This window comes from Myotis nattereri (genome assembly GCF_964212035.1).
Source record: "Myotis nattereri genome assembly, chromosome: 1".
Lineage (NCBI taxonomy): Eukaryota > Metazoa > Chordata > Mammalia > Chiroptera > Vespertilionidae > Myotis > Myotis nattereri.
The window spans coordinates 58,154,901-58,167,146 of record NC_138075.1 but is presented as its reverse complement, the minus strand read 5'-3'; the positions used below and the strand labels follow the sequence as shown (position 1 = coordinate 58,167,146).

The 12,246-nt window shown below is 37.3% G+C and overlaps 1 protein-coding gene across 2 annotated transcripts in view; it reads left to right on the top strand.

Annotated features, from left to right (window-relative positions):
• Positions 1-12,246, top strand: part of TMOD3 (tropomodulin 3) — a 95,345-nt gene that overhangs the window by 22,389 nt on the left and 60,710 nt on the right. The window lies entirely within an intron of this gene.

Sequence of the window (12,246 nt, the reverse complement as noted above, 5' to 3'; positions counted from 1 at the left end):
ATATTTTTATGACTAATTTCAAAATTTTGTTATAAACCCTTCAGGCCCTATTGCTCTGTAATTAGCTTCACCTAAAGTTAAGACGTAAAGTCAAACGCCATTACAATGATTGGTTTTAGTCTAATCAGATTTTCCTAGTCTCAGCTACTGGCCCATTTAAATAAAACACAGGTTCCCTGCAACACAAAGGACTTGAATGGTGTAGGGTGGTGCTTCTTAAACATTAACATGCATAAATCATCTAGGATCTTGTAGGTCTGAAGTGGGGCTCTAGAACTTGGATGTCAGACCACACTGAATATCAAGGGTTGGGAGATACTTTAAGGCAGCGTTCTCAAACTGTGAGTCGCGACCCCTTTGGCGGTCGAACGACCCTTTCACAGGGGTCACCTAAGACAATCCTGCATATCAGATATTTACATTACGATTCATAATAGTAGCAACATTACAATTATGAAGTAGCAACGAAAATAATTTTATTGGTTGCGTCACAACATGAGGAACTGTATTTAAAGGGCCAGAAGGTTGAGAACCACTGCTGAGGTGTTCATAGTGACAGTTTAAAGATAGGTGCAGAGCCCGGCCACTGTGGCTCAGCATTTGAGAGTCAACCAGGAACCAAGAGGTCGCTGGTTTGATTCCCTCAGGACATATGCCCAGGTTGTCGGCTCCATTCCCAGTAGGGGGCCATGCAGGAGGCGGCCCATGTATGAAATTACTTTCCCATTGATATTCCTATCTCTCTATCCCTCTCCCTTCCTCTCGCTCTAAAAATCAATAAGAACATATTTTTTAAAGAAATAAAGATAGGAGCTGATAGCTGTGATATTAGATGCATAGTAATTGCTTTTTCCAACTCTCAGTTTTAAAAAATAATCCCATTCCGTGGAGGGTTGGGGTGGTGGGGGACGGGACGTGGTAAGAGATCAACTGAAGGACTTGTATGCATGCATATAAGCATAACCAGTGGACACAAGACACGGGGTTGGGGAGGCCCGGGGAATGTCAAGGGGGGGCAAAAAAAAGGAGACATATGTAATACTCTTTGTAATACTTTAAGCAATAAAACAAAATTAAAAAAAATAAATTAAAGGATTGCTATATTAAAGAAAACAACAACAACAAAATAAACCTACATTTCTATGAAAAAACAAATAATCCTATTCACTTTAACAAAAGTAATTGTTTTCACAAGTTTTTTTTTCTACTCTCTCTCCTTCCCTTCTTTCTCTGTGCAGAATCCTCTCAGTGTTTTCTCCTCTCTCATCCTCTTCCATCTTCAATTGTTTTCATTCACATTAATTCAATCATTCACTGATTTATCATGTGTCTTGCCCCATCTTGTACAAAGCACTGTCTTAGGCTCATGGCGAATACAGACATTAAGACACGGTTTTTGTCTGGGAACTACTCTCTTTGAGATGAGGCATAGTACAGAGTGCTGTAAGAGCCATCTGTGGGGAATAAAAACATGCGGTAGGAGTTCAGAGGGAGAGATCTTACAGTTGTGGGGACGGGAAACAAATGAAGTCATCTTTTTTCCACTCACTGGTCATCTCTGTCTTCCCAGGCTATACTCTGTATACTATGTGAGTTTATGTGCCATATCTACAATAGAATACAGTATAATTTTGTAAATTTATTTGCTTGGAACCTGGGGTGAGCTTGATATACATGACAATCAATTAGATATGAGTAAATCATAGGAAGAGTGAGAGAGATAGTGAGGATAAAGATATACCTGGATAGAGGGAGGGGAAAGATGAAGAGAAAGGAAGACAGAGGAGGACCCAGTAAAAGAGAAGGAAAGATCTCAGTAGGTTTTTAGGAATCAGTCTGATGTACACTGCTCTTGCTATTTAGGCTGTGTTATCAACTTTTAAAGATCAAATTAGCTGGCATTCTTCATTCTTTTCAGTTTCCCTTAAATTTAAAAATTATGGGCTCTTAATTAAAATAATTGAAGAGAGTATTATTCTCTAGGCTGTTATAGTGGATAAAGCACTATTGTCTTTCTATCATCAACCTTTCTTGCTGACATTTGATTTACATGCCTTATTCTCATTCAGTTTTATCTCAAACCTCCAAAATCACAACTATAACATTGTATTGAGAGGAAAATGATATAGAAAAACAGAAAATTCAACTGGATTTGTAATAATCCATTTGGTACACATATTGAAATCTTAAAAAATCAAACTTGATTTTCTCTTTATGAAAAATTAACATGAACACATATATCTATCTACCCATACATGTCTGTAATCCATTAGATTATTTATAATAATGAAGGAATAGAGATGTGAATAATCCAAAGAGGCAAAAAATTGAAAATGTATGTGTAGTAATGTAGATTTCATTTGAAACATCCTTAACCTATGCCTTGAAGCAGATTCCTGTTTTGTATGTTTTATGAGGTATAATTAACATTCAGTAAGATGTGCATATCTTTTTAAAAAAATATGTTTATTGATTTCAGAGAGGAAGGAAGTGGGGGAGAGATAGAAACATCAATGATGAGAGAGAATCATTGACTGGCTGCCTCTGCAACCTGGGCATTTGCCTTGACTCGGAATGAACCGTGATAGGTGGATGCTCAATCACTGAGACACACCGGGCAGGCAGAATGAGCATATCTTGAGTGTCTAGTTCAAGGAGTTTTGATAACTTTTTACAATGTAACTTAAACCACGACAAATCAGAAAACATTTCCATCACCATGGAAAGTTCCCTCATATCCCCTTCCAGCCATTTCCTTCACCCACCCTTCTCCAAAGACAACCACTTTGATTCCACATTTCTAACACCATAGATGTGTTTTGCCTAGTCATAGACTTCACATAAATGGGATCGTACAAGTAGTATGTGCTTTTTTGTGTCTGACTTCTTTCATGTAACAATGTTTTTGAGATTTTTCTGTGTTATGTATCTGTGTTTTTTGTTTTTTTTTTTATCACATCAATGTGAGACAGGAACATCGATTGCTTCTCAACTGTACTCACCCTGACCTGGGATCGAACCCCACCCTAGGCATGTGCCCTGAGAATTGAACCTAAAACCTGTTCGTGTAAGGGACGACATTCCAACCAATTGAGCAGGGTTTGTTTGTTGTTTTTTCTCCACATTTTTTTTTTTTTTTTTTTTTTTTACAGAGAGGAAGGGAGAGGGATAGAGAGTTAGAAACATCGATGAGAGAGAACATCGATCAGCTGCCTCCTGCACATCCCCTACTGGGGATGTGCCCGAAACCAAGGTACATGCCCTTGACCGGAATCAAACCTGGGACCTTTCAGTCCGCAGGCCAACGCTCTATCCACTGAGCCAAACCGGTTATGGCTTCTCCACATTTTTAATGTCACCAATTTTTAGTGTTGTCAGCCTTTTTTATTTTAGCCACACTAGAAGATGTAAAATGGTACCTCATTATGGTTTTAATTTGCCTATTCTGGACATTTCATATAAATGAAATCATATATTATGTAGTCTTTTGGGACTATCTCTGCTCTTATATACTTAACAGTTCATTTTGAGAATCACTGAAATACGGACCAAGTTCTTTCACAGATGTGTACACTTTTTTACCTGTGAAGATATACCCTCCCTCTGTACATATACTCAAACACCTACACGCACTCAATAAAGAGGGAACACAAACACACCAAGACAAACTTACAAACTGAGGCAACTGATGCACAGAGATAACCCTTTGCAATTAAACAGTTTCATATCTGGGGATGTCTACTCCCAGTAAGCACTGATATCACTACAAGTACCTACAAGTGAACACAATTCCTGAAGTATGTGGGAGAAATTAGGGCTAGAGTGAAGGAGAGCATGATGACAAGTTAAATTTATTTAAAGTGTATTCTGGTGTTTAAGGAAATTCTTAGTGCCTTTAGTTAAGTTTTTTAAACAGTAGCAATTGTCTAATAGGCATATATTTAATATGTATATAGTTATGTATATAGACTTGTAGGTAATTCCTTAGCCTATTGCATAGAGCAAGCCCTTTGAGCAGGATATTATTAATCATAATTATAGAGTAAGGGATTTGCATATGGAAATTATAACCAACAAAATATGTTGATTCCCTGGGTGTGGGGTTATCACTTTAATGAGGAATTATTAAAGACTATTTACTTGATTATACGCATACCAGTGGAAAAAAAAGGAGGCCCTTCAAGTATATACAATCTGACATCTATTCCGGCAGCCTTTACCCTGTGTTAAACATAGCAAGATTTGATATAATACCAAGATTTATTTTTGTTCATGGGGAATTCAAGTTAACGTTCTTAAATAATTGCTTTTTTCTTTTCTTTTTTTTTCTTTATTTTGGTCACTGGGGTCCTATGGCAGGAGTATGGAAGTGGGTGGGAGGTGGGAAGTGGGTGGGAGGTGGGTAAGAAAGTTTGATTCTATTGGGAAATATCAATAAGTATGTGATTAGATGAAAGTCAAAGCCCCTACAGTAACAATACCCATCCCCCCCCTCTGTTTTTCTTCAGTTTGTCCCTAAGATTTACTATTTCTTAGAGAAATCACAGAACTATGTACAAAAATGGACCACAACACATTTGCACATTTTCTCCCCTGCAAGGCCTTTGGTGCAGCTCAGCCATTCTGTTAGTCATCAGCACACCCTCTACACCTACCTCTAGTTTACTGAGCCCCCATTATTCCTCCTTGTCTACCTCTAGTTTACTGAGCCCCCATTATTCCTCCTTGTCGAACAATGTCACGTCCTATGTACCTAACACATAGGACAGTGATGGCGAACCTTTTGAGCTCGGCGTGTCAGCATTTTGAAAAACCCTAACTTAACTCTGGTGCTGTGTCCCATATAGAAATTTTTTGATATTTGCAACCATAGTAAAACAAAGATTTATATTTTTGATATTTATTTTATATATTTAAATGCCATTTAACAAAGAATAATCAACAACAAAAATGAGTTCACGTGTCACCTCTGACAACGCATGTCATAGGTTCGCCATCACTGACATAGGACAACATCTCAAGTTTGCTCTCCACCAGAGAATATCTCTTGTCTCTGCAGTCAGCCCCTTAGCCTTCCCTCTGCCATATCATCTTTTCTTCCTTTCTCTTTTCCAGTGCCACAACCTTAATTCTGGTCTATACCTTCTTTTGAGTAGGATACCTCTTCAAAGAAATGTTGTTTGAACTGGTTGCTGAAAGATGTGAAAGGATTCAAACTTGAGAAAAAGGGGGAAGGGTTGCTGTGTATCAGGTGTAATGAACAGTGTGATGTGAGGGCTGGAGGCAGAAATGCATGGAGATGTATTTACCTTGGCTTTGATACCGGATATGCGAGAATCACTCCTTCCCCTTCATTTCCTCTCCTTTCCCTGGCTCCCTTCCCATGTACTTTGATCTGTTTGCTTAGTATATACTTCTCCCCACCTCTATCTAGCTAAACGAATCCTTCCTGACCACCCACAGTGATCTCTGAACTTCTGTAGCACCAATTTCAGTACCATTTTTTGACAGTTAATTATATATTGCCTTGATTTTTTTTTTTTTTTAAGCTTTAGGTGCCTGTCTCATTTTCCCAAATAGAGTGTTAGTCAAGGTGTTTAGGTCTCAGGAAACACAAACCCACTTAAGCTAGCCTATTAGAAGGGATGCCACTTAAGCTAGACTGCTAGAAGGGATGCCACTTAAGCTAGCCTGCTAGAAGGGATGGTGTCAGGGCTGGCACTTGCAGTGGCTGTTACTGTAAGGCGATAGAGGCCCCTGAAATGAACCATAGCTGGGACCCAGAACAGGCACTGGGAAAGTCCCTGCCCTCCTTCCTCCGTCTTTGTCCTATGTGGACTCTCTTCAACTTCTTCCTGTGCCTCTCAGCTCCCTTCTAGATGTTAATTTGATTATCTTGATTACTGAGTTTTTGTTGCCCTCTCCAATGTTGCACCTGAGGCAAGTGCCCCATCTCTCCCCCCCCCCCCCCGCCCCCAAAGCTCTAGCACTGCTCCATTCTCCCCTCTACAGACTGGCTTTCTCTTGGCTTCTGCTTCCCCCCTTAGTAGCTTCAGCTTAAATGTGACTTTGGCTTGCTGTAATGCTGCCTCCAGACCACATGATAAATGATCTCTCAACTGAGGTTTTATTTCCAGCTTTCTAGATTCCTGGAGAATTGAATTTTTTTCTATCTTGCTTGGGTTGGGGGTAACCCCTGTACCAAACACCTGTGAGGGAGGGGGCATTATTATGTGGTTGCTTAGGCTGTATACTTCACAGGGCCTGTAGTAAGGGTGGTCCCAGACAAGGGGATTTAGGGTTGGTTATCCCCAAACATGCTTACTTTGATACTGGAGATCAGGTATCTTTTTTGTAGCTGTACTGCATTTAGCAGATTAACAGCCAAAAAGTAGGCTTGTTTCTTATTTAGTATTGTTTATTGCTATGGCTCTCTGACCATTTGACCATTAGGGTTAACTTTTGGGCATAATAGGCTAATCAGAGCCATACACACACACACACACACACACACACAGACACGCACACACATATATATATTTTGTTTTTAATCCTCATCCAAGGACATGCCCCTCATTGATTTTCAGAGAGAGAAAGTTGAAAAACATTTATTGGCTGCCTCCCGCACACACCTCAACCGGAGATCGAACTCGAAACTCAAGTATGTGTCCTGACTGGAAATTAAACCCACAACCCTTGGTGTATGGGATAATGCCAATAAATTATTAAAATTTGTTGCCGAAACCGGTTTGGCTCAGTGGATAGAGCGTCAGCCTGCGGACTGAAAGGTCCCAGGTTCGATTCCGGTCAAGGGCATGTACCTTGGTTGCGGGCATATCCCCAGTAGGAGATGTGCAGGAGGCAGCTGATCAATGTTTCTCTCTCATCGATGTTTCTAACTCTCTAGCTCTCCCTTCCTCTCTGTAAAAAATCAATAAAATATATTTAAAATTTGTTTTATCATAATTTGGAAAATTTATAATTTTGAAGCAAATCAAATATATTTTGAACATATTTTTCTAGTTCAGAAAGACTGAGGATGTAGGATATTGATAATCAGTTAAACAAAGAGTAATAATAGGTCTTTACTGACTTTGTCCCCAGTCCAATTAGAACAGTGGTTCTCAACCTTGGCTGCACATTAGAATCACCTGGGGATCTTTTCAAAATCCTGATTTCTGGGCCTCGTCCTCCGGAAATTCTGTTTCTTTATTACTAATGTTGTGGCCCACCCCATAACAAAGAAACAGAATTTCCGGAAAATGTGGCCCAGAAATCAGGATTTTGAAAAGATTCCCAGTGATTCTAATGTGAAGCCAAGGTTGAGAACCACTGAATTAGAATATGGTAAAACCAGGTACTCCCAACATTGATCTAAAACCTTACTAATCCCCCTTCTTATTTTACTATACATTTATTTAGTATATACTATATTGCAGGCACTATGTTGGGCTGACAGTATAAAAATAAGTGCCTGCCCTCAAAACCCTCACAACTTATAGAGAAGATAGATATTTATCGAATTGATTATAGTATGGTGAGATAAATGCTAATTGAGGTATGGGCAAAATGATTTAACACCTCTCTTCTACTGTTTTGTGTACATTCATCTCTCACTTTTTTGCATTCTCATTTTTAGTCTTACCTCTCTCTCCCAATCTCTATAATTAATTGTCTATTATATGGATCACAGTATAGTTATATCTCATTTACCTAGCATGAACTAAGGCAGTATTCCTTAAAAATGAAGTTTGAAGATAATTAATGATAATTTTATTAGCTAACTTTTTAAAAAATATATTTTATTGATTTTTTACAGAGAGGAAGGGAGAGAGATAGAGAATTAGAAACATCGATGAGAGAGAAACATCGATCAGCTGCCTCCTGCACACTCCCCACTGGGGATGTGCCCGCAACCAACGTACATGCCCTTGACCGGAATCGAACCTGGGACCCTTGAGTCCGCAGGCCGATGCTCCATCCACTGAGCCAAACCGGTCAGGGCAGCTAACATTTTTTTGAACACTTGCTCTGTGTTAAGAACTGTTCTAAGGGATTTATATGTATTAATTCACTTAATGAATTAATGTATTAGCTCTATGAGAAAGGTACTATTATTAGTCTCATTTTACAGGTGGGAAAACAGAGGGATAAAAAATAGTTCATCATCTTACCCAAGATTACAAAGCCAGTAAGAAATTGAAATATTTTTAAAAAGCTATTTTAAAATGTAGCATAACACTTTTTCTGGTCTTTTTTAATGGAGTCCTCCAAACTTAATTTAACCAATCTGATTTGGAGGCTATAGAATTTAGAATTAATTGTGGGCATTGATGTTATTCTCTGTTGTTGAATTGTCTTTTAAGGTTGTTGTAGTTTATAGATTATTGGTAATTGCATTAAATTGTCTCACACTTTTTGTGTTTTAGTTACTTTATAATTTTTCCTCCTGCTCTTGCTTTTTGTCAGTTACCGTCACTTCAGTAATTTGCTCTGTTAAAGTGTAGTAACAAAAGTAATAATGTGGTGGAAAGTATTTTATAGGGGCAGTGTAATATAGTGTAAACAGCATGAATTTTAGGTTCAGGTTCAAATTCACATCCACTGTTGAGATTTTGTATATCCTTGATCAGGCTCTATCTCCTCTGAGTCTCAGTTTCTTTGTCTGTAAAATGGGGATAGTTATATTTTGCAGTTATTATGAAGAGACATATATGATAAAGTACCTGGCATATAACAAGTATGCAAATAAAATTTGATTCCTTTATTTTTCTCTTCATTATATTGGAATATAGCATATGGCCTCTTTGTTAATCTGAGAAACTCAGGTAAATGAAAGAAATATGTTTCTAAGATGTAAGATATGTACAGCTTTATTCTGTCATGTAAAAATAATAGTTTACAGTTGGTGTCATGACTGTTAATTTTAGAACTATTATCCTGAACTCCTGTTTTGGGTCCATATACTATAGTCTCAGCAACCTCCTCTCCTTCTCTACATTAAATTAAGTTGCCTTTTACTTCTGTGTGGCTCTCCTGATTTCCCTTGTTTATTATTAAAGGGAAAATGTCCTTCAGCCTTTTTTAAAAGAACATGTGCCAAAACACATCTTATGACCCAGGGGTTAGTAAACCAAGCTTCTTGGCCAAGAGCAATGATTTCTCAGACTTCCCTTCTTTCATTAGTTCTGCTTTTTCAGCTGTCACATCTTAAATATTGTTTTTCTTTCTACCTCCAACCCTGCCATTTCCCAGAAACTATCTCCATGAGTAGTATGGTTCTCATTATTTCAGTAGTTTTATGTAGTTTGGATTTTATTTATGTGTATATCTATTTGATAGTTTTGTTTTTGTTTTTACATGCAATAAACTTTAATATTTCAAGAAAAATGATCTTAAATATAATGTTACATGCAATAAACATTAATATCTCAAGAAAAACGATTTTAAATATGATAATGTTACATGCAATAAACACCAATTATTCAAGAAAAATGATCTTATATATAATATTACATGCAATAAACATTAATATTTCAAGAATAAAAGGATTTTAAGTATAATAATATTACCAAAACTGTACTAACATAGTATGATATCACAAAAGTTGTAGGAAATATTAAAAGTCTGCAAATAACAGGATTACTTCTATTATATTCTAGTATATTTTTTCCCCTCTGGTTCTATTTTTATTCATCAGTTTATGTTGTCCATTATATTCCATGAGTGAGATTATATGATACTTATCTTTCTCTGACTGGGTTATTTTGCTTAGCATGATGTTTTTAAAGTCTATTTTGTCGGATATGAGTATTGCTACTCCAGCTTTTTTTTTCTTTCTTTTCCATTTGCATGGAAATTTTTTTTCCATCCCTTCACTTTCATCCTGTGTGTCTTTTGTTTTGAGGTGGGTCTCTTGTAGACAGCATATAGTTGGGTCATGTTTTTGTATCCATTCAGCTACTGTACACCTTTGGATTGGACCATTTACTGGTACTCCATTTACATTTAGGGCTATTATTGAGAGGTACTTATTTATAGCTATTTTAATTCTGTATGGCTAGGGTTTTCTTTCTGTTTCTTCTTCTCAGCAATCCCTTACAGCAATCCCTTTAGCATTTCTTGTAATGCTGGCTTGGTGGTGATGAACTCCTTTAGTCTTTTTTTTTTTTTTTGTCTGGGAAGCTCTTTATTTGACTATTTTGAATGATAGCCTTGCTGGATATAGTAATCTTGGTCTCAGATCCTTGCTTTCTATTACCTTGAGTGCTTCATGCCATTCCCTTCTGGCCTGTAGAGTTTTTGATGAGAAGTGAGGTGTCAGCCTTATGGGAACTCCTTTGTAGGTAATAGTTTTCTCTTGATGCCTTTAAGATTCTCTCTTTATCCACTGGGGTATTGAGGGCTTGTCTGGGGGGGTTGGGGGGGTGGGAGTGGCTGGCGGGGTCAATCGGGGGGGAAAGGAGACTTATGTAAAACTTTAGACAATATAAGTAAGTAAATAAATAAATAAACAATATAAGTAATTAAGTAAATAAACAAACATAAATGATTCTCTCTTTGTCTTTAATTTTTGACATTTTAATTATGATGTGTTTGAGTGTGGGTCTGTTTGAGTTCTTCTTGTTTGGGGTTCTCTGTGCCTCCTGAATTTGTGACTTTTTCCTTTTCCAGGTTAGGGAAGTTTTCTACCATTATTTCTTCAAACACTTTCTCTATTCCGTTCTCCCTTTCTGCCTCTTCTGGCACACCTGCTATTCTAATATTGTTACATTTCACATTGTCCCACAGCTCCCTTAAGCTGTCCTCTTGTTTTTTAATTGTTTTTTCTTTTTGGTTCTCTGATTGAGTGATATTTCCAACTCTGTCTTCTAATTCACTGATCCATGTACCATATTTGATTTTACAATTTGAAAAGTTGCGGACACTGGTCTTCATTCAGAATTTTTGCCTTAACTATACGGTCAATGTCATGTTCTGTTTGTTGTTTGGATTTACTATCTAATATCAATAATTTGTGACTGTGAGGCAGTCTGTGTTTCTGAAATTCTATGACATGAATTTTAGCTGTAACTTTGCCAAATAAATCAAATTTATATATATCATTTAAAAGAGCATTCAGCTTAATATTTAAAACCCTGGCTACCAAGTCAGGTCTGTTTTCAACTTTTTGCCAGCATTGTAAATTATTTGTAATATCTGCCTATTTTGAGTTGCATGTCATGGTTATGAATAAATTGGGCTTGCCATACTTTGTTACAATTGCCATACAATCCTGATATCACTGCTGCATATTTCTGGGACTACCCTCAAAAGACGATGAAGGTATTATCATTTTACCAATCTGCACATTGTGATTTTCAGATCTAGATGTGAGGTAATCCATCAAACCATTATATTTTTCAACTCTTAACTTAGATTGGCTTGCTTTAATGAAATTTATCTGATTGGCTTCCATTTTTTAATATGAATCGACAATATACTGTTGAGTTAATTTTTCTGCACTTAAAATAGGATTGAATGTGTCCCGGACAGAGAGATGAAATCCATAATACTGCATTTGTGTGACTCGTGTCCTTACATTTTGTCTAGTATTATTGTTGATTACACTGTCGTCTCTGAGTCTTAATGCAATATCTGTTCCCCAGCCTTTTTCACCATGTGGAAAAATAAAAGGATATGTCATTGCATCTAATGTAGGAAACAGGATACTGATTTGTTTCATTTTAGTGACATTCCGATGATTGGGATCTGGTTTACAATGAATGAGCTGGTCCCTTTCAAAAGGAGGTTCTCCATCTTCCTTTCTGAATATGACAGCAACTTCCGTTACACGGGGATAATTATATCTACCCAGATCACTATTACGATTATATTTAATTGCCATTGTTACTTCCATAGGAGCAATACCTTTTGCTGCTGCTGCAAATTGGGCTTCCTTTTCTACCTCATGTAGCATCTTGTATGATTTTGTTAATTCGTTTATTTCATGCATGAGGTTGTTGATGTTGATCATGAGTCTTTCTGAGGAACCTTGGTTTTCTGACATTGCTAATCTTTTACTCATCGCTTAGGCCATGTCTAAAATGTAGAGTTGAGCAAACTTCCGAGAAACACCATCTGAAGGATGTAAAGTTCCAGTATGCTGATAAACTTGGCCGTGTGTTCTAAAACAGTGTGGCCCATATCCTGATGGTGAAGCAATATTTGCACCCATGGAAGCAAAAGCAAAAGAACTATTTATGG